At 41.2% G+C, this 21,180-nt stretch overlaps 1 protein-coding gene across 3 annotated transcripts in view; it reads right to left on the reverse strand.

Annotated features, from left to right (window-relative positions):
* The window catches only part of JARID2 (jumonji and AT-rich interaction domain containing 2), a 209,137-nt gene that overhangs the window by 89,973 nt on the left and 97,984 nt on the right, over positions 1-21,180 (reverse strand). The window lies entirely within an intron of this gene.

Genomic DNA, 21,180 nt, shown 5'->3' on the forward strand with positions numbered 1-21,180 from the left:
GAAAAAGTACATAGGCAGCAAAGGTACACAGGCCACAGCTGCCTTCCCTTTTGTGCCTTTTCTCTCCTGTAACAATAATACAGCAGTCACACTCTTACACAGACAGAAGACAGCATTGGACCTTTGCAGGCATAACGTTTAACGAATTTCCTGTATTCTACGCCACCAAGTAATTACAGTATAATATGACTCTTTCTGACAACAGCAGATAGGCAATGAAAGCACTCATACTTAAGAATTAAAATAGTAACATATTCTTCAGCAGGCTTTGGGATGAGAGGGAGGAAACTATTTTATTAGCTCACTACTTACTTGATGATATAAGACCTTATTACCAGAGGAGCTGCAATTTTATCCAGGAGAATGCTTTCTCATCTCTCCACCCAAATAGTTTTAGAAACAGCATAATAAAGCTTTGTTTCGCAGGTGTATTCCTCAGAGAAATCCTGATAGGACTTCCTTCCCTTAGCCATTTCAGTCTCTCAATAATTGCACCTTAGAAAAGAAAATGTGGTGGGGAAGGCAGGGAGGGGAGGGCTGTGCTGCCCCTTCCAAAATGAGCCAGGCAGTGAGGCTGGTCAGAGCAGTGCACTGAAAACACTAAGAACTGCAGATCAAGAATTTCCACCAGCACTGTATCAGTGCCACACCATTTCAGATGGCTGTTTTCAGGAAAACCACCATCCAGCACCACCAAGACTTACTCATTGCATAACCAAGCATTCAACCGAGCTCAGCTCCAAAGAGACACCCAAGCACTACCAAAGCAAGAGCAAAGGTACCTCCCCGAGTGAGCTGCTGTCTCCAAGTCCTGGAAGTCTGGCCACGGCTGAAGCCAAATGTTCCTTCCCAACAAGGCCATTTATTCACTGCTGCCTCGGGATCTACTACTGCCAGTGGGCTCTGAAGCTCCCCAATTCCAATCTGATTGCTCTGATTGCCCATTTTTAAACAGCCCAATTCAATGTCTGCATCACATCTTTCTCTCCTTTTCCCAATCAAAGTTTGCTCATATTCATTCTGAATGACAACAAATTTCTCTTGTCTTGGGCTATGTGGTGGCCACATGCTGCAGTTTTTGCATACGCTGTTTTAAAAAATCCACCTACAAAGCAAAAACATATTTCGATATTTTTCCGGGGAACAGTCGGTGAACTAGTAGCTCAATTTTTTTCCCTAATACACAGCCCACAGACCACAAGTTGAAACTACACACAAATTTTTGCATTAAATTGTCTCTTCTAGCCAGCATAAGAGTATGAGGGAGAAGTAAAATGACCCAATTTACATTTTCTCTCCCCTTTTGTTGAATTCCTTTTGATATTTCCTTTTCATTAAAGGGATCTCAAACTGTGACCCAACAAATAAAACAAATTTCAGTATCAGCACATGATACTACACAAGGGTTTGTAGTGTAAAAACACAATATGACGTGGGGTGACAGCATCCCTTCAAAGCATTCCCAAGGAAATGAAAGCATCATGAAAAAAACACTGAACAGATTATATTTCTATGTGGAACTCACCCCCTCTGAAAGCCCTAGTGCCTAAATTTATTCTTATAAAAGTTTCAACTTTCACTTTGCATTTTTCCATGAAACCACTGCTGATAAAAATTTACAATTTTTGAACTCCAGAGAAGTCTAAATCAAGCATATCATTTGAGGCCTGACACTCAGTAACTTAAGTCCTATGGCAGAACTTGATTAGGTTTTCCAAAAGCAATATTTGTTCTGGAGACTTGCCATATGTAAAACCCAGGAACCTAAAGTATATGAGTCAAGAAAATCACCTTTCAGGCTGTCAACTTGCATGCACTTGGAAGGCAATTTTTATTCATCCTTTCACCCTGCCAAACCATCAGCTCACTTGGGAGACAAGCATGATTTGTGCTCCTCAAGGAAAAAAGTATCGGTTTGCCTACCATTATTCATCATAAACAGCACCATTCCAAGACGCAGTAATATTGCCGATAACTGATGTTAGCTATCGTCCGCTGGAACCAACTAAAAAAAGTGCCCTAAAAGAGGCATAAAACTACAAATGAGAGATACTGATAAATACTGGGAATGGGTGTCATGTTCTACAGGTTTTCAGGACCAGCATAATTGCAAAATCAACCCTGAAGTGATGAAAGGCACTACCCAAAGCCTCCTTCCAAGCACTGGAGAGAAAGCACATGCTGAAGCAGGCTGTTAGAAGTTTATTGCCACTCAATCATTTTTATATCAAATGCATTCAGCTTGCCCCCAGATACCTTTTCCTTCAAATGCCATTCCTGTTATCTCTAACTGCAATAAGCCACATTCTTTACTGCTGTGCATCAATTGGGAGTTATGAAAGGTCTGGAGGCCCCAGGACAGGATGGGGACACAACAGTTTTGCCAAGTGATACTCAGGCACTCCTATCACCATTAATGAGTTGGCACCAGTGCAGTGGACAGGACCTTGAGGTCTGCTGGTGCACTTAAGGAGCATCTACCCATTTGGGTCTGACTCTCCAAAACCAACCACACCACAGGGAAGCAGCACGCATTCATATTTCTTAAAAGCTGAGTACTACAGTTGTGTATGTATATAAAGAGAGAAAAGCAGCTGAGTGACAAAACCCTCTTTTGCATAGCCTGGAAAGCTGAACCACTCCATGGAGAGGCTACTTGAGAGCACTCAACAACAGTCAAGGAATCAGCAAGCCCTCAAGAGCCAAATCAAATCAAAGGGATAAATAGTTCCTCTACTGCTTTTCTATGGTTGTGCCTTTCAACCTCTAAACCACAATGCCAGCAAGCCCTGGCTCCTGTCAAAGCCCATGACATTCTCAGCTGCTGAAGAGCTGGCAGAGGCTGCCCGCCCCTTGCCCACTAGGCTCATCTCAGTCCCAGTTCTCACTGCCTTCTCCCCTGGCAGCTGGACTCATGGCCAACCACCAGACCTAAATAACTAGGCAGAATAATTTAGGGTTGATAAAAATGAGACTTTAATCCTGTAATAGAAAGTGTTTGTTTTAAAAGTCAAATTAGATTTTTTAAAAAGAACTAAACCTCATTAAAATTAAGTTTTAAAGTACAGCAACTTGCATTATAAGTCAGTGTAGGATTTCATATATTAAAATTACTTACATGAAATAATTTATATATACAGAGAAGCAGTGCATATTTGCTGCCAAATTTTAAAAAGAACTGAAACACTGAAGAGTTCAAAGTCACTGAATAAACACTGCCTTAATTAAGTCAGTAATAATGAATTATTTAATTAAGTCACAATACAGGAACTTGCGTATCAAATAACATCTATGATCCCTTAAATACACTGTTCTGACTCTAACTGATCAAGACTAGACACCTTCAGAGAAAGGCCAATTACTAATTCCTAGTAATTAAAAAGGGCAGCTTAAAACCAAATCATGGAGATCTTAACATCCTCTCTAAAATGTATCTTACTCACATAAATGTCAACTTCACAGTTTTGCTGAATTTGTTTTTAAACTTTCACAAATGCTGCAATACCAAATCACTGTTTCAGATACATGCTGCTTAAAAAGGTTTAAAAAAAAATTTCCACTTAGCAGTATTAAGAAAAAGCAGCAAATGTCACTTTTTGATGCACTCTGTTACAAGCCAGAGAAAGCACAAAAGCCCTTTCTGCATTCTAGTCATTATTACAGAGACTTCTATCACCTCCTATTTATTTGCCTTCCACACTGAATGTTTTCCAATCTGTCTGGGGCAACAAATTTGTTTGTTTTTTCACATGCAGGAAGGGCTTTGCTATGAGAGCTGAACCATAACCTCTAGGGTGATCCCCACAGAATACGGATATTATGGCTTTGCAACCTGCACACAGTGTGTCCCCCCTCTTGTTCCCACTGCAGCTTGTTACTCCTTTTGCTTCTCGGCTGAAGTTTCTATCTGAGCAGAGGTCTTGCAGAGCCTCCTCCAGCAACCAGAATGCCCTGCTCACCCAAAAACAGTGTGTAAAGAATAGTTAAATCTGCTTAAATTAGCTTATCATACAGGGCTTCTGCTGACTCAAGTGGATTGCTTCTCCTAAGAGCCTAGCAAGTAAGACTTAACTATTCCAGCACAGGCAGGGCTTAATTTACATTGGTACACATTTGCTGACCTTAATGTTTTTGGTGATACACACACACTTTTAGCAGTAATCTACAGTTCTTCTCAAGTCATGATCTAACTCATCTCTGGTCATCCGGAGAGATGACTGACAAGCACACACAGGACAGGTCTTGGGAGCATCTGAAGATATGATGAAAATCCCAATATCTGGGAATGCACCGTACAATAAAACATGATGCTAACTAGAAATACACAGAAAGAAAACCGATGGGGAAGAGAGGAGCAGCAAGCAGGAACATAAGACAGCAAAAATGAAAGGGAGGGTTCGGAGTTAGTTGGTTTTAAAAATATATGAGATTGCAATTACTGGTATGTTCTTCGTTATTAAAGTTACTGAATAATCAGGAAACCAAAGGAGAGCATCTGAGCAAATTTCAGCATCATATGGTTATTTAACTAAGTGGTTGGGTGAAGAGACTTTCACAATGTTTCCAAAACACTATTTCCACATCACTTACTCTAATGCCAACAAGGCATCTCAGCATGAACATTTCCATGTTCTTACAATAGAGCAACACCTATTTTAGCTCGCTGCTTCCCAGTCCTAAGGCAGCTTGGAGAAAAAAAAATACATTCAATTGTATTTCCAGTCAGTTCTCACAGTCAGAGGCAACCCGCAAAGCCATTATGTTAGGAAAATCAGCAGTCAACACCCCGCAAACACAAGCCAAAGATATCAAAGCCATTAAATGACCTAAACAAAGACAATTTCACCATGACCATATTCACAGCTTTCTATATGGGATAACATCAGACAGTCCAGAGGAGCCATCCTGCAGATCTCAATAATATATGAAATACATAACTCTGGTCCTGGGTATTTCCTGACTACACAGGGATAACTTGCTTCCCACTGCCAAGAGATTCTGGGTTGGCTTCCCCCCTGGCAGCCCTTTCCCTGCATTCCTCCCTGATCCCTGCAAGCTGAACCGCTCTGGGCTGGTAGAAAAGTCCAGTTTCCAGGGTAAGCAGAAAAACAAACACAAGTTACAGTAAGTCAAAAAAGGAATTTACTCAAGACAGCATTCTCACCATGCTAGGATGACAATGGTCCTTATGAGAGCATGTAATAAATAGCAGGGATTGTAGTTACACAGGCATGGAGCTAAAGCTCTGTTCCCCTATGGGGTAATATGCCTGTCCAAACTTCAGCTGTGCAGTCTTGGGAATTGTACAGGAAACATTTGTTTTAAAATATTAGTGATTTTTTTTTTTTTCTTTCTGCACCATTCCACTTAGGAGAGCTGACACAAAAGCTAGAAAGCAAAGTGTTAAGCTGCAGTTCTATAAAGTCTGAAGATTAACTGTCCCACACCATGGTCTGGAAGTTTAGCACCACCTGAACACAAACAAACTGTTGAGCATAACCACACCGTGGAAGACCACCAACATGAACTCTATGCCTAAAATACAGAGGGGGATAAAGTTACCATCTTCATCTCTTTAAGTATTTACTCTGGCCACCAGCTTCACACAGGTACAGAATGTTTCACACACATTCTGTACAGAAATCAAAACCAACAATAAACTAGTGTCTCACATACACCTCTTGTTTTACTTCAGTCTTGTACATATTGCCTACCTAGACTTTAATATGGTATTTCATACCATTTCCCACACTTTTTGCTGGAGGAACAGGCTGCTTATGGCTCGGATGGGCGTTAGCTAGGTTAAAACTGTCTGGATGGCTGGGCCCGGAGGGTGGTGGTAAATGGAGTTACATCCATTTGTCAGCTGGTCACCCATGGTGTTCTCCAGGGCTCAGTACTGGGGCCAGTCCTGTTTAACATCTTCATCAGTGACCTGGGCAAGGGGATTGAGGACACCCTCAGTCAGTTCCACACACGACACGAAGCGGGCAGAAGCACTGATCTGCTGAGGCTAGAAAGGCTCTGCAAGGGATCTGGAGAGGCAGGAAAGCTGCCCAGCAGAAAAGAACCCGGGGGTGCTGGTCGACAGTGACTTAACAAGAGCCAGTCTGTGCCCAAGTGGCAAAAAGGCCAATGACATCCTGGCCTGTGTCAGGAACAGTGTGGGCAGCAGGAGCAGGGCAGTGATTGTCCCCCTGTACTCAGCACTGGTGAGGCCACACCTCGAGTGCTGTGTTCAGTTCTGGGCCCCTCACCACAAGGAAGGCTTTGAGGGGCTGGAGCGTGTCCAGAGCAGGGCAGTGGAGCTGGGAAAGGGTCTGCGGCACAAGTCTGATGAGGAGCAGCTGAGGGAGGCTGTTGAACGTGAAGAAAAGGGGCTCAGGGGTGACCTTATTGCTCTCTACAACTGCCTGAAAGGGGGCTGTAACCAGGTGGAAACCAGTCTCTTCTCCCAGTCAACAAGCAATACGACAAAAGGAAACAGCCTTAAGTTGTGCCACAAGATGTTTACACAGATATTTGGAAAAAATTATTTCTAGAAGAGAGGGTCAAACACTGGAACAGGCTGCCAAGGGAAGTGATTGAGGGAGAATCCCTGAAGGTATTTAAAAGATGTGTATATGTAACACTTTGGAACACGGTTTAGTGCTGGACTTGGCAGTGCTGGGTTAACAGTTCAACTTGATTATCTTAGAGGTCATTTCCAACTCAAAACAATTTTGAACTACAGGGTGTTACAGTTTCTTGTAAGCTATATCTTTATGTAAAAGTTTAGTCGCACAGCATCATTAATTAACAGTTTTCACCATTTTTCTTGAGTAACAGACAACCAGCTGCAATGCAATACAAATCCACGTTGCTTTGTCTGTAATCCTAAATTTGACTTATACCAAAACCATCCTTTAGACACTAGACTATGTGCTGAAACACTATCAAAATCTTGGTAAGCATGTTAAATAAATACATTAATCATTTGATGCTAAGTTTAAACACACCGGTATCTCTCGAACATCTGCAGTCTGCATTAATCAGCACACTGTACAGAGTTACTGTATTTAGCTGTTGTATAGCTATGCACAAAAGATAATTTAGTTTTATAGTGCAAATGCCATCTGTCACATTGTCACAGCATGACAAGGTATCACATTACATATTAAACAGACAACATGCTTCAAAAATAAGGCCTATTTTCATGCTCTGGTTGTCTCAGAGACTAAAGAATGGGGTTTTCATGATAGTGACATAATTTAAAAACAAAACAAACCACATTTTTCTCTAGGGTTAAGAGATATTAATTCTCTGTCCACTTTTTTAAGGATAGTTGTCATAACGGCTATTTTCATCTAATCTTGTAATGTAAAACCACAACAATTTTCTGCCTGTAGATAAAGCCACAGCATGAAACCATCATTGTTTATGCCACACGATGCTCTGTACTGCCACCATGATGGTAATTAACAGTACGTGGGCTTTTCAGATGACAAGCCACTGGACATTAGGTTGATTGTGGTACATAACAGAGCATATGCATAAGGCAGTACCATTATGCCAAAGACTGTTAGCAAATGGCTTGTACAGTCTTCATAACTGACTAGAAGAGTGCTTTTATATGTAGATATACATCATTACTATGGAAGCCAAGCATGAATGACATTACAGCACAAGATGTGTTTGTCAGCCTGTCAAAAGACCAGATCACCAAAGGGAACTGATTAAATAATACAGGTTGAAAGAAGCTCCTTACTCCCAATACAGCTCCATCCAAAACCACTATTAAGCAACCAAAGACATTTTGTGACTTTGTGTCCTGCATATTAGTCCATTACCCATTAACAGTGTGAATGAATTGAAATTAACTGTTCTGTTGTTTCAATACAACACTTTCTAGGGTGTTTTGTTTTTATCTGGGGGAGTTTGGATTGAGCTTGGGGTGGTAATAAACTCATAGAAACAGAAATACAACAGTCAAAAATGAAGCTAATTTAAATCTGCCAGAAAACTACCTCAGGCCATATGACATACTTCAAGTACTTCATACTTTCATATTTCTTTATGAAATATGCATCTGAAAGAAATCTAAAACAAAAGAAACCAATAAAGCACCCAAAAAACTACTTCCAGTGTCTGCACTGCATAAATAGAGAAAAACCTCACCTACCAATTGTCCATACTTCTGTTATTTTAGGTTTGGGGTTTTTTTTTAAAAGTATTCAAGAGACACACCTCTCTGATTAAAGGTATTTCTCCATTTTTAAGGATACAATGAACCTCTCATTCCTCCAAATAAACACATGACCTCTTCTGGCACTTTATACTTCAAAAGGCAGAATGGAGGCCATAGACTGGGCTCCATGATGGTGTGGCCTGGATGAGGGATGGAACAGGAGTATCAAACAGGCTGAGCAGTGAGGTAGGTGTTCATTGACAGGTGAAGGAGATAGCAGCAGTAATGCCGACCCAAAAAAAGACAAGGGAACAAACTCATCTCTCTTAAATCCCCTTCCTACAAATGCAGACAACTAAGTTATACCTTAGAATCACAAATGGCTACCCTCAGATTTTCCCAATATTTTTCTTGATTTTACAGAGGGGAGGCTGGGGAAAAGGAAACTTAAGGAAGAGTTGTCCCCAAAACCAAAAGCCAGATCTGTTCTGAATGAAGCACAACAGAGAGGAGGAAAGAGACCTGTTGATCAGCACCCTAACAGCTGTTCCCTGTGTGTTATATTGTACCATTGCGCTATCGAGCTCCTGCCAATTGCCCCTGGAGCTGTATGATAAAGGGAGAGCAGTAGCATTTCTGGCAAGTTGGTACCAGGCCGTGTAAAGATCATTAAGTTTTGACAAACAAACACAGTCAATTGTATGGTACCATGAACCCTTTCAGCACCAGGGAAATGAGCACCATGTACTCTTCCTGTACTTTGTCCAGGAATCACACTATTTGATGCACACAACACCAATCTACCTCAGTCCCACAGCCTCCTTTGACTGCAGTCAGAAAGCTCCAGAGGAACAAGAGGACTCCAAATGCAAGCTACAGATCACCTTTGTTATTCAGATATGTAGCTGGAGAAGGCATGAAGCCTTAAGCAGAAAAAGGAGCTTCAACACCAGGAAGAGAGCTTGGTTAGGATGCAGGACTTGGTTAGGATGTTAGGACCTGTTCTCTGTCCAGATGCAGCAATCACCAAGCAGGTGACCACCTCCTCTCCAGGCACCTCAGCTTGACTGTAAAATAAAGGTAGAGAGCTCGGCTTCCAGTGAAACACAGGGAAGGGTACAGGCAGTAACCATGACATGAAACATAGGGTTAGTGTTTTTAACATCCTTCAGTGGCGTGAGATTTTACGTAGATTTTGGTGTTGGACAGAGTGGTTTATTTCTGGAGTAAAGTGCCCTTAGATTTACATCCATCCTATAAGACACCTTCTCTCACATTCAACTTGGAAACAGAGTTAAATGTGCATTTTGTTAGGAATTACAGACACAAGTAGGTCCACAAAAAATAGAATTTATCTCCATTAAGTTCAATGGTATCAGCAACTGAAATACCAGCATAACCACTGAGAGAAAAGTCTAAGTTCTCAGGTATTAACAAAATTATCCATGAGGTACAAGTAAATACTTCTTTGGTTTTTATGCCAAAACCATCATGTCTTGTTTATCCTGCCTTTCCTGGGGAATCTTACAGCTGAATGGAAAAATAGTGGGGTAATGCCCCATGTGAGAGAGTAAAGAAAACCTGCAATATACCTCTGAAAGAAATAATTTAATTTTAAAATGTTTTGTTTTTCCTTTTGTTCTTTCCATCTTTTCTGTTTTGTTTTATCCATTGGAGAGCTACTTGGAGGAAAGTTACTAACTCTCTTTCCAAAATACTTTTACTTGTCCCTCACAAATACCCCCATGTGAGGGAAAGAGCACGGATTGCACTGCTAAATAAGAATTAAGTAAAGCAAGCTAATAACTATTTCAGGTCTTTGTCCCACCTCATGAAGCACTTTTACAGATGTAGCTTAACTGTAATATATCACAGCAGTCCCATTTTTCAGTCAAGTTATTTTCCCCTACCTCAGCATCACAGGGCTATGCCTTTAGATTCATCTTGTTTCAGAGTTAAGCTTCCACTAGGTATGGATGGACAAAGGAACAATAAATCCACACTTCAAAAATATCCATACCTTGGCACCTAGGGACTCGACAGATTAGTAAAGATGAAAAAGAAAATTAAAAAAAGACATTATGGTATTTTAAGTAACATGAGAAAGAAAACTATGCCAAGAGCACGTCTCTAGACAACAGCTATTCTACACTAGAAAGTAAAAATTAGCAATTGTGTCTCCACAGAGCATAACAGAAGGAGGAAGAAAGAAGGTGAAGGCAAAAACGGAGTGAAGCAAGGAAGAGCCTGCTAATTGGAAGAAAATGTAACGTATGAATTTGCAAATAAAACAACAAGGGAAATAAAAGGGCTTGCAATGTCTCAGTAACAATGAATACTTGTAAGCCTGAAAAGGAAGAAGAACTGTGCTGTTAAAACCCAGAGGCTTACTGAGGCTTGGCTATATTTGTTAGGATTTCTAGGAAACCCTTACTGACTGTGTAATTTCAAAACTGCATATCTGCATGAAACTGAGAACAACATCAAAACAGCATCTTGATGAACACTTGCTACGTGCTTTTCCTCTAACAAAGCACAGCTCCCAGTGATCTGTGGTGAGGAATCACACGAACAGGCCAGGATTATGATCTGGGTTGATGGAGATAAAGAAAAGCCCATTTCTGGAACTGGACAGCCAGCACCTTCCCCAAGAAAGCAGCAGCAGGCAGGGGCCAGCCCTCTGCTGCAGTCTTTGGAGAAGCCTGGAGAGCTGGCAGCAGGAGCTATGAATGCAGCATGGCTCTTATGTAACATCCACACTCCTCTGATGGACTGGGACAGCCTTCCTCCATTTGCAAATGGGAAGCAGCAAGAACAGAGAGCCTGAATGACTTCTTTCTCAAGTCAACCAAATTAAAGAAAATTATCAGAGACATAAATATATGGCTTGGCTTCTACACACACCTCAAAAGTAAACAAAACAGCAGATTTTCTGTGAAAGAGTAGGAAGTCTCCAGCACAGCAGTGTGCTCTGAGAAAATGGATGGGGAAAAGACAAGAGAACTGCCAGAAGGCCCTTTTGGGGAGGTTATCCTCTGCTTAATTGTCTCTAATTCTGCACCTCTGTGACAAAAGCTGTGAAAAGCAAACGTTGAATGACAGACTTCTAATTGAGTAGTCCCACTTGATACTTTAATGCATGTCATTGAGGATTTGCCTTTCATGACTTTTGCCAGGAGCATGGGCAGCCCTCCAGACAGAAAAAAAAAAAAATTCCTCCAATGTGACACAAGCAACAAGGATCCTGTTTGCTGCAAGAACGCACAGCCTGTCGATACAGCAACAGTGATTGGCACGTGCAGTCAGCAAATAGGAGTATGGATTCAGCCCTCCCTTCACTGGAGGTACTCTGAACTTTCAGCCAAAGAAAAGGAGAGGAGAAAGTCTTCATCCTATCCTGGGAAAAATTAATTGAGCTAAATACTAGGTGTTCTACATGAACTCAAGTTACATATGACAGATATTTTAATTAAACCACTTTAATTACTTTTGCTCCGCATTTTCAATAACTTTTTAGGGAATGTGCCCTCCATAACTCTGAGATCATCCATCAGTCAGCTCCAGGAGTCAAGCTGTCAACCTCTTTTGCTGACAAGGATTTTTTTTTCCCCTCTGGCATATCATCTCATCCTACTAAGCACTTGAATTATGATCGCTGAGTTTACAGCAATTAAATATCCACTGACAAAAAAAAAAAAGAAAAAAAATAGGTCACAGACACTTCTAACATAACACCCTAGCCTCTTCAGCAACATGCCAGACAGCACTTCCCTGGTGCAGGAGGCCAGGGCAGTCTAGCTGGACTTCAGGCTGGGAGGCAGGCTGCCTCCCGCAACGCTAGGGATGTTTCACCAGGGATGCACCGGCACTGCCTGCAGCCAGATCTCAAATTCCCTGCCAGCCTGAGTGCTCACATGCCTGTTCAGAGCCTTAACATAGGCTTGACAACCATGCCAGCATAAGGTCCTATGACATCCCAGAAAGAGGGAGGGTAGGAAGCTGCCTGAACAATTCTCAAACACTTTTTTTAAAGACGCTGGTTTCAAAGTCTTTTGTCCATAACCCTAAATGTCATCCATTATATTTGGCGCCTTGCTGCTAATAGGAAAATGGAACTCTCTTCAGGGGAAAACCAGAGCTGCTTTTCCCAGGGGAGAACTATTCCTCTTGGCAACATCTACTCAGCATTTATTTACTTTCCTTCACAGAAAGTATCTACAAGGTATAGTAAAGCACCATGAAAATGCAACCACCTGGAAAGCTCCCAAAGCTCAGTTTTTGATCATTTAGGATGCCTTCCTCCTTGTCACCAGTTTCTCATCTAGCTTGCTAAATTGATTATAAAATATATATTCTTTAAAACACTTGACATGGTTCTAACACATAAAACAGCAATGTGGTCATAGGAAGATTTTTTTTTTTTTACCATACAGTAAGTAAACCTATTTCAACCATATCTGCAAAACCAGAATGCTTAAAAAAATACAAATAAAAAGAAAAAAATCCACCTATCTTACTGTTAAATCTGTTGCATATCTGTATTTTTCCCTTCTCGGGGGAAGGAATTTTTTTTTCCTTTTTTTTTTTTTTTTCTTCCCCTTGTAGGGGCAGACAAGTGAGTAGTATAATTTCCTCACCTTTTAAAATTAAAGGACAGAAGACTACACTCCATGCTCAGGATGAAGAACTGCTCTGCTGCTACACTCAGTCCCTGGTAATCTATTTGCAGAGTTATTGGCCGAGAAGAGGAGGCTCATCACAGTAAAACACTGAGACCAACTGCAGCAAACTGAAAGCACAAGTGCAATATGAAAGCCCAACACAAACGAACAAATTGCTCTGCCACGGGCGTGCATGGCAGCGATGACATTTCACCTCTATTTGAGCACTAAACCCTTGCCTAAGGTAGGGATTCCAGCCCATTCCTATGATGCTGACAGCAGCGGCAGAGGTTGGCGGATGTCTCTGTGATGCACCGCAGCTGCCTACCTGCTGGGAACGTGCAATGGAAAAGTACACGCCAGGAAATAAATCTGTAACTGGAAGACAGGAGAAATGCCATCCCTCCCAGACCAGATCCAGCACTACAGCGACTGGAGAGCAGGTGAGAGGATAAAGCAGGAGGATCCTGCCATCAGCTGAGCTCTGAGGATCTCACTGCAGGAATGAAGTACAGGCCAGAGCAAACGTGACACAACATTAAAGGCATTGGATAATGCCAGCTTTGGCCACCTGACAGACTGTATGTGGAGACCATTCCTGTTTTAACTGCAGGGACAACTGATTCTTGCCAGCATTAACACACATCTCTGAAGCATCAGCACAGGAAACGTCAGTGCTATATAACAGCCTTTAAGGAAACGCTCCTCACAAGCCAAGCAATTTCCATCTCTATTTCCAGCTCTTGAGACCAGCAGCTTAACCTTACTTTCACCTCCCTTTTGTGAGCTCTACAGGCAAACCACAGGGGGAAGAGATGAGAGCTGGGGTAGGGGGGCAGCCACTTGAAAACCTGATGCTGGAGAGAAGGCTTCTGAAATGTTAAGGAGACTTCCCGACACACCAGCTCCCAGAGGAGTTAAATTCCACCACCACAAAACATTCTGCTGCTATTAAACAGCTTTTTTTGCTCATGTTTCAGGACATCAGAAGAGGAAGTGAAATAGCATTATCTGCTTCCTGACTTAATAGAAACCTTGGAATAAGCATCAACCCACACTTATACAGTTAAGAATGTACAATACACTGATGTGCATTTAATGACTTTATCTTTCAAAATAAGCAAAGGAGATAAAGTACTATCTTTCAATTTTTTAAGAATGCTGTTTCCTCCTCCCCAACCAAGAACTCATTACACAGAATGTTCCTTTCATGCATTGGTGTAATTGAAGGCTAGCCTTCATTAGCATACTTCTTGTTTTAAGTACAGCATCAGAGAAATGGGAGTGAGGGAGTGGGAGGTACATGCAACGGAACAACATAGAAATATATGCTAAAGAAGTAAATGAGCTTTCAAAATATACCCAAGAGGCTGTGAGTATGCTGAAGTTCACCACTGTATCACTAAAAAAAAAAAAAAATAAAATAAAACCAACCTTATCTAGGGCCAAAAGTTCATTATTGATAGTCAAAACACTGCCTAACTCTGTTTCAATACGATGTGACAACACTAGAGGACAAAAAAAAAAAAAAAGACAAATGGAATCCCTCCTTACATTCACAGTACCCTCTGAATAAAAAGCTGGAGAAACATATTAAACTGAAACAGTTCAAACAAAGTCTTCCTGGAGTTAGAACATTCCCACCCTACAATGTTTCTCAATCTGCAAGGACTGTTAAATAGCGTTAATGTTTAGCAAGCATTTAGCACTTTATGTGTTCAGAGTGAAAAGAGGCACAGACACACACAGACACCAGCCCCCCTCTCCCCACCCCCACAAAAAAAATAAAAACCTCACTGAACAGAAGGCAGAAGAATTCTATCTGTTCCCACATGGGGCAAGGCTATAGCAACATTCATCCTGCAGCTGGAGAAGACAGGATATAACCCCATGTGGTGGGATGGAGAAGAGAAGATGGCATCAAGCACACTGTGAGTATCGGAAATACCTTTTGAACAGGGAAAGATGGACCAATCTAATGGGAAAGCAGCACTGACAGGCTTTGCTTTGCTGGGTTCAGGCCACCCAGGTTAAAGCCTAACTCCCGTGTAGAACTATTTATTAGTAACACCAAAAAGCTACACAGTAAGGGCAAGAACCAATGGGAACAAACACAACATTTTAAACATACCATCCCTCCACAAAACAAACAAACATAAAAAAAATATCCCATTTAATCATAAAGAGAAAATTTATGACTAAATACAATTGGAGAGTAGGATGCAAGAAGGAATGAAAGCCCAATTTTTTTATTCTACTGCACGTAAAATCAGAAAAGGCTTTGGCAAAAGCAAGATTTATATAAGTGGACCATAAAAGAATAGGTTGCACTTTTTACATTTAATTGCTTTCTAAACCTAAAATCTGCCTCAGAGATACTATGGAAAACACTTTCATGTCTTTAAAAAAAAAAAAAAAATCATTGGGGACATGAAGGCCTCACTGTTTTCCCCAAACTTTATATGTCAACACATACACACGCATTAAAAAAAACCTCACCTCCCTTCTGAGACATTAAATCCACACAATGTTTCTTGGAGAGGGTAAAAAGAAAATGTAGGTCAAGATGTTGAGATAGGGATTGCTTCTGAAAGATGAAAGCATAAGAGGACTAAGCTTTCATTCCTTATGTTTCTTTGAGATTTCAAACAGAGTGTTATTTGATAATGGTTCCTTTCAGAAAATTGGAATTTAATATAGCTAATTATAAGTTAGAGAATTAATGTACAGTCAGTTCTCCAACAGAGCTGGTATACCATGCTGATGCTTTTTACCAGCATGTCCCCAGTGCTTATTATAGATCTTTTCTCCAAATACTAAGGCCAATCTGTTCTCACATTAGACTGGATGGCCCAGGAGTTGGGGTGGGGGAAAGAAAGAAAAGAAATCTCCATGTCTGTAACACTGAGCCTGCAGCAAGCAGCCTGGAGCTGCTGGCACTGCACGGCATTGTGTGGCACAGGAACCGACCCTCACACTTCAAAGGGAGCCCAGAAAATAAGAGGACGAAGATAGAATAAAACACAAGCAGCTGTAGAGAAGTACATTGAGAAACAGCAAAACACCTTTTCCTCCTTCCAATAAAAAGGGAGGGAAAAGGTTGTCAACAAAAGATGAAGAGCCCACATAAACAGAGAGGGAGTACTCCTAATTGTCCGGTATTAACATGGAAGTATCGGAAAATTATTTGTCCTATAACCAATCAAAAGCTAAAAATCCTGACCTATATTTCACAAAGAACAAGGGGTATAAATAGGAAAATCTCTCACGACAGGCACTGGCAGCAGATTTGGACCAGAAACAGTTTCTCTGCAATTCTGAAGAAAGCCATGCATCAGTGTTTCAGGGACCTACGCAGGTTTGAGATGCTCTGTTTTTAGAGACGGCACAAATGTGTTCAGCATCGTGTGCTGCACATAGCTGGTTAGTAAGTACAGCAAAACTGCAACTTGTGTAGACTTAAATATCAATCCTACTTTACTGAATTTTGAGAAGCAAAATGTATACTGTGGGAAACTCTAGCAATCCATGAGGTTCCAGCAGCTTTCCCTTTGTTCTTCACTGTAGTTTCTGAGACAATCTATTTCTTTAAGTTCTCAGATGAGTTCTGTGTAGAGGTGTCAATCAGGAGGGCCATACACCAGTTTTTTCTCAGTCAGTTGAGCTGCAAGCTTTGGGGTGGGGCAGAGAGAAATGTGCACACTTTGTAAACAGGAGTTTCTTACACCTTAGCAAATTAGTTCTGCTGAAGTCGTATTTTCATTTGGTATGTCCTCACCTGGTTTTAGAGAGGGACCTATTTAAGTAGTGCTACCCTTCAAATGATCTTCTGCTCTTGAAAGGCCACATGAGGACAAAATCTGCCCCCTATAGAGGGCACCTTACTCCTCTGCATACTGCAAGAATTCCCCCAAATCCTGCTGAAATCGCCACTACCACCTGCTCCCAAACTTTGGGGCTGAGAACTTTCTCCTTTGAGCTGTAGAACAGAATACAACTTTAGAGCAAGCAGACACACCAACCAAAAGCTCAGTGAGATCCCTCCTACTGTCCTCAGCACTTTAGGGAACTGAAGACTTCTCGTGACAGCGGGACACCAAACCAGTACTTTTCCATTGCTTTCAACCTGAGTAAAGGGAAACAGCATAGAGAACACCATCTCCTTCAGTCTGTTCTCATTCCTGCTGCCTGAAGACCTACCTAGTCAAAGGTCAGGAGGGACATCAGCCAGGAAAAAAACCCTGAAAGGTATTTTCTTAAAACCTCGGTAAAATTTCTGAGCCCTTTGTCTCTTGAAAGTGCCGACTGAAGAGCAGACTCTTTCTCACAAGAGTCTATCCCTTCCTAAGTTTCCCAGCAAATCTAGTTTTCACAAGACTATCCCCACTGAGTCCAAAATTGAGAGGCTTTAAATAGAAAATTATTGAGCAGTTATCGTTTTGATCCAGCCAGATGGCAATCCAGCACCATCTTGATATCCAGCTATGCCAGAGAAACTGAAAGTCTGCAAAGCTTTCCCCATAAACCCCAATATTCAAGTTTGATGAAGTGTTTTAAACTCATTTTTCTGATCAGTCAACTATTTCTTAAAAGTCTGCTTTCCAGGCTATTAATGGCAGAAGCCTAGATCCACAACAGAAAGAAAGGTGGTTTTCTCTGCTAAGCAGTGCCTTAACTATTGGTCCATTTATTCTACTTTATGAGCAGAGTACTTGTATATAACCCCATGTAATGCTGTGGATGTTAATCAACCCTCATGACTTTGCATGCCAGTTTTATTGGAGCGCCTTCCATGCTGGCATAAAGGAGACTTTGTACCAAACAGTCTTCCTCCAGCCTAGCAGAAATCAGCATCAGCTTGCAGCTCAAAAACCTCTTTTTCACAAAGAACATTTACTCTTCAATTTTGGTCTCTTGTTAATGAGACTTTAAATATTCAAGGACAGCGCCATACTGTTCCAAGGTAATCTATGAAAGAGTGCATTTAAATCTACAATTGCAAATGGGCTGTGTTTATCTACTTAGATAAGACAGCCTTGTTCATTTCAATTAGAGAAGGTCAGTTCCAGGCAAATGTAAACTGTCATTTGAAGTTCATCCCTGCAGGACAATGAGATGAGGTAAAGCTTCTGGGACAGGTTTCCATCTAAATAAAACTTGACAACTAGTCCCTAACCACAGACCTCATCGTTGCACAAAAGGCCATCTTCAATTGATTTTGGGGAGGGGGAGAAGAGCAGCAAAGCCCCTTGTTTCAAGAAGATTTGGAATTCAAGCCACATTCCTGTAACTTCTATCCCTTATTCATGACTTCCACCTGAAGGTAATTGCTACTGACCTCCCAAGATGCAAAGAGGCAGAACAACTACTCTACAAAGCACCGAATTTTATTACCTTGGCAAAACATAGTTATTTGCTTACTGCCCCCTCAAATAGATTGTCACATTAAAGAGAGAAGTAGGTGTCTTCTCCTTGGAAGAGAAATAGCATGTTTCTAGACAGATGGACCACAGGAACCAAGAGGAGGGAAGAGAAATTGAGTCCTGCATGCAGACTGTAACAGGAATATGCCTCTCCCCAGCACCAGCCCACTCCTGTGCCAAGCCTCAGGTTTGTAGCTCCATGCAATCTTATTGCTTCCTTCTGGCATATGGAGCCACAGACTGAGAGCGAGCCTGAGGCTCTGAAACTAGATCTCACAACATGCCAGCAAGGAGCAGGGGTCAGGAAAAAACAAAAGGGGATGAAATTCCTCTTCAGCCCTCTCCATCTGATACACCTGTATGCGCATGTGGCAGTACAACCCAGGTGCCTTTTCTCAATGAGAAAATAGATACAAAAGTACACACTTCTATCATAGCACCCTCTTGCTAACATTGTGACAGCATTTCCACCCTAAACAGAAAGAAATTTCCCACACTGTGAAAAAAGTAAAAAAACTGTACTGCTTCTGTGCCATTTTCATCACTTTTAAGCTTCTTTCAATCCATCCACATACACAGGAGGCAGAACTTAAAAACACTGGGGTGCTTGCAGAACATCTTTAAAAAACAGTAGGCCACGGAACACTTGCACCTTTACCAGCACCAGAGACAACCACCACTGTCTGAGGGAGATATTTTAGGGAGAACCTGCTTTTGGGACAACCTGGCTGGAAGAGAGCATGTCAAGATGCCATTTAGCTCTAACATGTCTGTTTACACACATGCACATGAAGACTAAGAAGAAGCTGAACTAAAATGTTTTTAAGGTCAACCACTACTGAAGCTGAGTGAGGGATGAAAGGAGGAGAAAAAATGCAATTGAATGCTGGTGCAGTCTTTAGGCATTACTCGGAATGGCTGGCTGAGGCTGCCAACCTTTAGCAGGAAAAGTAGCTTATCTCCTGGCTTCCCAAATTGCACCAGAGAGAAACAGTCAGTTGATGAGGTTTCAGGAGTTTGCCAGCTTCATCCCTCTGTGGGATCTTTGGCAGAGATTGCTGCAGCTGGGGTCTTTCCAGCTCTTCCTTTTTTTCCATTTTAGTGTATAGCTTGAATAAAGAAAACAAGATGAAGGCTTTCAAAGATAACACAGTCTTTCACAAACAGATGCAGAACAAAGCACAGGAAATTCTGAGCAAAGTAAAAAATGAATGTTGTCTGTTCAGGGCTTATCTGGAATGAGTTAGCCTCTTAGTGGACAGATCTGAAACATCACACAGTCCTGACTGTGACTGCAATGCTCACTAACAGTCTTGTAAGGGGAGAAAACAGGATGGATAAGGGTGGAAATTCAGCTGTCTCAGAGATAGAAATTCCTTCAGATATATCAGAAAAAACACGAGTTAAACTTGTTATCACTGTTATTTCTTGTTGCCTTAAGTCCAAGGCTTCTGTATCTTTACCTTTGGTGAGACCAAAAACACCCTCAGTATTAAATTCATTTAAATTGGGAAACAAAGAGCATCAAAGGCAGGTTATTGAAAACATGTATTCAACTAATTCTGAATACAGCATCACCTTAACTGCTTGAAATAAATCTGTGCTAGTCAGACACACACACACAGAAATTTAAAAATGCAGACACATTTATTACTATGGAAAGCAATCTGCTATGACTTAACAGTATACGTACTAGGCTATATTTATTTTTTGGAAGACATTCACCCACAAGCTCTGGAATGTATCTGCTATGTGATGAACCTCTCATCATCATCAGTTACTTAAAAAGAGCAGTTATTTCAGAATGGTTTCTTGCAGATTTTAAATCAAAAATATCCAAATGAAACCAAACCGAAATGTGGAGGCATGCACTCTGAGCACAGACCAATCTCCCAGGCTGTTATGAGCCATGAAATGAATGTGACTAATTCCTGAAGAGTTTCATTACTCTATAAAGGTGACTGATTTTCTTGCTTTTCACATCAGAAATTCTACATTCAGATGTGGATCAATGACACTTAAAATAATGTGACACCAATCTACCAGTGCTTCCAGTTTACTCCACATCACTACAAGGATCCCCAAACCCATTTTGACTGGCATCCCATATTCTTAGCAAGTCAAGGCCTCTGAACACAGGTAACATAGGGCATTTGAGGTGAAGAGTATGGTACATTGGCAGCTGTGTCAGGCAACTTGCTGAATTGGCTACTGTGCCCATCAGTAGTTACAGAATCTCTGCTTTTTCTTCTAAAACCACTTTACTGCCAGCGTTGACACAATAAGGCTTACAGCACACATGACACCTGCTCCAATTAAACACAGCCTAATGGCCTAAGAAATGTCTTGCTGGAGCAAATAGTTCTGAAACTCTTTCAAACAGCAAGCAATTTCTAAAACACCCCCACATCAAATAAAAACTGCTGTGGAGGTTCTAGGACACAAGAAAGGCCCTTGAAGGCTGAAAACATATTCTCTCTAATACTCTGAAAGCACTCCACACATGTAGTCTTGCACTAAAAGCTCAAAGCTATAGTGCAAAAATAATTAGCAAAGGCCTTATTCAAAGCCAAGCAGAAATAGAAAATACAGTTCCTTAGGACTGACTGCTGTAAACTGCATTACACAGTCTGTGTGTTTGAGTGAAATTTCTCTCTGCACTTACATGTAATGCTCATTTTACTTCCCATTACATTCCTATTTTCTTAATAAAATGGAGTATGCTATTTTGATGACTGATTTAGTGATACGTCACTCTCATTTCTAAAAATAAGCAAACTAGAATTGACAGAAGGTACAATTATTGACAGAGCCGGCAATCCTGTGATGTAAAACCACTACAACTTTTTACAACTCTTTTGGATGCAAATACCAGTCAAAAAGATGCCATGGTGCAAACTTAGGCTGGAGATTTTACAGTTGATACAGA

Source organism: Pseudopodoces humilis, chromosome 1 (assembly GCF_049639895.1).
Source record: "Pseudopodoces humilis isolate 2021_Gansu_Grassland_sample_001 chromosome 1, ASM4963989v1, whole genome shotgun sequence".
Lineage (NCBI taxonomy): Eukaryota > Metazoa > Chordata > Aves > Passeriformes > Paridae > Pseudopodoces > Pseudopodoces humilis.